This window comes from Molossus molossus, unplaced genomic scaffold, assembly GCF_014108415.1.
Source record: "Molossus molossus isolate mMolMol1 unplaced genomic scaffold, mMolMol1.p scaffold_m16_p_14, whole genome shotgun sequence".
Classification (NCBI taxonomy): domain Eukaryota; kingdom Metazoa; phylum Chordata; class Mammalia; order Chiroptera; family Molossidae; genus Molossus; species Molossus molossus.
Window position 1 is genome coordinate 29222647 of NW_023425349.1, and position 5568 is coordinate 29228214.

Here is a 5568-nt window from a genome sequence, read left to right on the forward strand (position 1 = left end):
GAATGGGTTTCTGCTCCCATTGTTTGCTTCAAAACTACTTCCTTTATCTCTGGAATATATAGTCTTTAACTCATTGAAAAACAGCCAATACTCCCCCTCACTCCACTTCCCCCTCCCCCTCCTTCTCCTCCTCCTCCTTTTTTCTTCTTAACTTTATTGACTATTTTATAATTTCCCAGTTCCAAAAAACTCTCCATCCATCCAGTCTTGCAAGCAGTCTAGTAGATTCTTGGACACTGTTCCCACTCCCACACCCCCATATCTGATATATACCAAGTCTTATCAGTTTTATGTCCCCAAAACTTCTCAAACTTTTCTTTGTCTCACCATCCCCATCCACCCCCTCAGTCCAAGCTCTCACCTTGATTACTGCTACACCCACCTCTGTTTCATTTTTGCCTCCCTGCCAAGCTATTCTCCTTGGGTAAGGATTAACAAAAGTAAAATAAAATGATGGTTTGATAGACATAAACATTGTGGAATGATGACTAAGATCAAGATAATCAACACACCTGTCACAGGGTTAACTCTGTGTGTGTGTGTGTGTGTGTGTGTGTGTGTGTGTGTGTGGTGAGAATGCTTAAGATCTACTCTCAGTGCAACTTTCAAGTACACAATACAGTATTTTCAACTATAGTCATCATGCTGTACATCTGATCCTCAGAACATATAACTGAAAGTTTGTACCCCTTGACCTATATCTCCCCATTTCCCTCTCCCCCCCAGACCCGGGCAACTGACATTTTATCATCTGATTCTATGAAATCAGCATTTTTTTTTAGATTCCACATATGAGTAATACCACACAGTACTCATCTTACTCTGTCTGTCTTATTTTACTTAGCACAATGCCCTCCAGTTTCATCCATTTTGTTGCAGATGAAAGGATTTCCTTCTTTTTGTGACTGAATAACATTTTATTATATACATACAGCACATTATCCATTCACCCATCAACAGATATCATTTAGGTTGCTTCCATATCTTGGCTATAATGAATAATGCTGCAACGAACATGGGTGTGCATGAATCTCTTTGAGGTACTGATTTTTGTTTTTTTCCTGATCCAGAATTGGGACTGCTGGATGATATGGTAGTTCTATTTTGGCTGGCTGCCCCTTAACCAAGTGTCTGCTAGAGCTTCTATCAGGCAGGGGTTTCCACGGAATTTTCTTTGTTTCCAGATTTAAGTTACTGCCCCTGCCTCCTTCTTCCTGCCCTTAGGCTAATAATAGGTGCCCTCAGCAATGTGGTCACAGGCTAATGGGTGCCATCAACAATGCAGTGGGTCACATACTACATTATTACTTGTGGTTTCCCTAATCCTTGCCCACTAAAGGATCTCTGTAAATAGATTCCTGTGTTAAACAATCCTCAAATTACTCTCTTAAAGTGTGCCATCTGTCTCCCCAAGGGACCCTGAGTGAGAGATCGCCCCAGGGAATTTTTCCTGTAACTAAAATTTACATCACTGGTGCCAAAACTTTTCCTTATGGCCAACATAAGGAATTTTTAAGTTCTCTATATTTACAAAATTTAATGCTATTTGATTATTGAAAAATCATATTTTTAAGAAATAGAAACAGAATACAAAGACTATGTTGAATTTTATCTCAGTTTCATAAAATAAAACCAATGTGTGTGTGTGTGCACATAAAAAAAATTGAACAGGCCCTGGCCAGTTTTGCTCAGTGGTTGGAGCATCGGCCTGTGGTCCAGAGAGACCCAGGTTCAGTTCCCACTAAGGGCACGTACCTCGGTTGCAGTTTGTCCCCGGCCCTGGTTGGGTAGTACAGGTGGCAACCACTGGATGTGTCCCTTTCACATCAATGTTTCTCTCTCTTTCTCTCTCTCCCTCCCACTCTATCTGAACAAAAAAAATGAAAAAAATGTCCTTGGGTGAAGATTAAAAAAAATTGAACAGATAATGCTCCAACATGGTAATAGTCACTCTCAAAGTAACAGAAGTATTTTTTCTTTATGATTTTCTATGTTTTCCTAGTTTTCTGCAGTAATACTACATTGTTATTATAATGAAAAATATACTTATATAATGCTATTTTAAAACATTTTATTTGCTCCAATTATACATATTATAAAAATCATAATTAAAATATAAGTTAAATAGCCCTGGCCAGTTTGGCTCAGCGGTTAGAGCGTCGGCCTGCGGTCCGCAGAGACCCAGGTTCGGTTCCCGCTAAGGGCACGTACTTCGGTTGCAGTTTGTCCCCGGCCCTGGTTGGTCGTGCGGGTGGCAGCCACTCGATGTGTCCCTTCACGTCGATGTTTCTCTCTCTCTCCCTTCCTCTCTCTCCCTCCCACTCTATCTGTACAAAAAATGAAAAAATATCCTCGGGTGAGGATAAAAAAAAAAAAAAAAAAAAAAAAAAAAAAAAAAAATAAGTTAAATAAGACAAAGAAAGTATACTTGGCACTGAGTCATCATTCAATGTGTAATAATAATTTATTGTTCACAAATCTATGTTTGCTACTATGGGGGTTCAGAATGAGCCACTCCAAGATGTGTCTTAGTGGTTTGCAGATTACTTTGAGCTAAAGACATCTTTAGCCACAGGCTCAAGAGAAATTTCTGTCCCTCCCTTTAACTACCTAGAAGAATTTCAATTAGGGGCATTGTCCATAAAGATTAACAGAGATAACCTTTTTTCCTGTTGTTGTTGTTATTAATCCTCACCCAAAGATATTTTTCCATCAATTTTTAGGGAGACATACAGATTCGTTGTCTCCTGCACGAACCTGGACTGGGACCCAGGATCCAACTTGCAACCCAGGTATGTGCCCTCGACAGGAATTGAACCAGAGACTCTTGGGTCCTGAGGGCTGATGCTCTAACTGCTGAGCCAAACCAACCAGGGCGAGATAACTTCTTTTGACCTATGTATAAGGCAGGGAAAACTTCAGTTTACTAAAGGTCAGTTCTTCTTTTCTTAATGTTATTTATTTATTTTTTTTAGAGAGGGGAAGGGAGAGGGAGGGGGAGCTAGAAACATCAATGTGAGAGAGAAACATTAATTGACTGCCTCCTGCACACTTCCTACTGAGGATTGAGCCTCCAACCCTGGTATGTGCCCTGACTGGGAATTGAACCAATGACCTCTTGATACATGGGACATCACTCAATCCACTGAGCCACACCAGCAGGGCAAGATCGGTTCTTATCATCATCTTGCACTGACTCTTTGAAGCTCCCAGATGCACTTCATCTCTAGCTCAGGATGTCTTATATACCTTAATTCACCTTTCTATCTCCTGTATGTGGGGTCTCTGACTCTCTCTCCTGTATGTGGGGTTCCCATACATATGTATGTATTAAAGGTGGTTATTTCTCTTGCTAATCTGTCTCATGTCTATTTAATTATTAGACCAGCCAAAAGAACTGTGAGAATAGAAGAAAATTGTTCTTTTCCTACAACATACTTCTTTACCTTATGAAACAAAATACAGAGAACAGAAATTAGCCTTTTCTGGATGATGGGAATATCAGTTATTACATTGTACTTTATTTATTTATTTGTTTATTTTTATCCTCACCCGAGGACATTTTTCCATTTTTGGTTCAGATAGAGTGGGAGGGAGAGAAAGGAAGAGAGAGAGAAACATTGATGTGAAAGGGACACATCGAATGGTTGCCACCCACATGACCCAACCAGGGCTGGGGACAAACTGCAACGGAGATAGGTACGCGCCCTTAGCGGAAACTGAACCTGGGTCTCTCTGGACCGCAGGCCAACACTCTAACCGCTGAGCCAAACTGGCCAGGGCTATTACATTGTACTTTAATAGCATGATGCTCTGAACTCAATTAGTTCAATTCTTTTGAAGCCAGCAGTTAACAGTAAACATGTTTATGTATTAAATTTTAGAACCTTGAGATATAGACAGGTATAGGCTTTAACTAAATGTTTCAGTTGCTTTGGTTGTCATGTATTTTAGATTCAAAGATTAAGAAAATATGTTCCTGTGTTGCAGGTTTGATCCCTGGCTCCATTAGGGGTCCTTCCGGAAGCAACCAGTCAGTGTCTCTCTCGAATTTCTATCTAGGGAATCAAGGGAAGAGTTTCCTAAGATGAGAATTAACAACAACAACAACAAGAAAACATATTAGTCATGTCCTGGAGGCCTGCCTGAAAAGCAAGTTCCAGGGGGAAAAAATGTTTAAAGGTACATTTTGCTTCAGATAATAGAAAAATATAGTTAGTTAAAACAATGAGAGCTTAAACAATACCAAAGGTCACAAGATATTTAGCTTCTGCTTTTTGCTTTGAAGATAACATCACTGAAGTACAATTTCAAATTGCTTTTGCAAAATCTTGGTTCTTCAACCCAGTTAGATCACTCAACCATAGTGATTAATGCACCAGAAAAGATGACATCAGGAACCGCATTAATCAGAATAAGGAAAGCTGCCGAGCTTGCTCAAGAACTAATCTCCACTTTTCAGTCAGTTGCTGCAGCCATCAGGTAAGCCAAGATGGGCGCTTACAAGTACATCCAGGAGCTGTGACGAAAGAAGCAGTCAGATATAATGCACTTCCTTCTCAGAAAGTACCACCAGCTCTCTGCGCTCTACAGGGGTACCCCCCACTGACCCACCCCCACCCACCTGATAAAGCATGCCAGGCTGGGATACAAGGCCAAGCCAAAGTTATGTCATATATAGGATTCCAGTGCCCCATGGTAGCCACAAATGCCCAGTTCGTAAGGGTGCGATGTACAGCAAGCCTGCTCATCATGGTGGTAACCAGCTCAGGTTTGCTTCAAGTCTTCATTCTGTTGCTGAGAAGCGAGCTGGACACCACTGTGGGACTCTGAGAGTCCTGGATACTTACTGGGTTGGTGAAGATTCCACACATAGACTCTTTGAGGTTATCCTCATTGATTCATTCCATAAGGCTATCAGAAGGAATCCTGACACCCAGTGGATCACCGAACCAGTCCACAAGCACAGGGAGATGAGAGGGCTGACATTTGCAGGCCCCAAGAACCCTGGCCTTGGAAAGAACCCACAAGTTCTACCATACTATTGGTTCTTGCAGTGCAGCTTGGAGAAGGCACAATACTCTCCAGCTCCACCCTTGCCGCTAATATAAGCAATGTTTGTAAAATTCTGACCTAATAAATAATTTAGAACACTGCCTAAAAGTGTTCTTTAATTTGTTAAAACTAGTTATCTGAAGATTGTTTCATGAATGCATTGTCAAATTATGAAAGTTAAAGTACAATACGATTTGAAGACTATAAGTGATGGAGTATCTCATTTCTCATAAGATAAATGCTTTTGTCTTTGCTTTATCTTATTAGGGAGTTTCTACATCAGTGTTTAAAATGCTGTTTGGTATAATAGGTGTAAAATAAATTCTGTGAAAGATAAAAAAAAAATCTGCCCTGGCCGGTTGCTCAGTGGTTAGAGCGTCGGCCTGCAGTCCGGAGAGACCCAGGTTTGGTTTCCGCTAGGGGCATGTACCTCGGTTGTAGTTTGTCCTTGGCCTCGGTTGGGTCATGTGAGTGGCAACAACTTGATGTGTCCCTTTCACGTCAATGTTTCTC

The 5568-nt window shown here is 40.9% G+C and overlaps 1 pseudogene; it reads left to right on the plus strand.

Moving 5' to 3' along the window:
- Nucleotides 1–4492: 4492 nt before the first annotated feature.
- On the plus strand, nt 4493–5106 carry LOC118629840 (annotated as a pseudogene).
- Nucleotides 5107–5568: the final 462 nt, after the last annotated feature.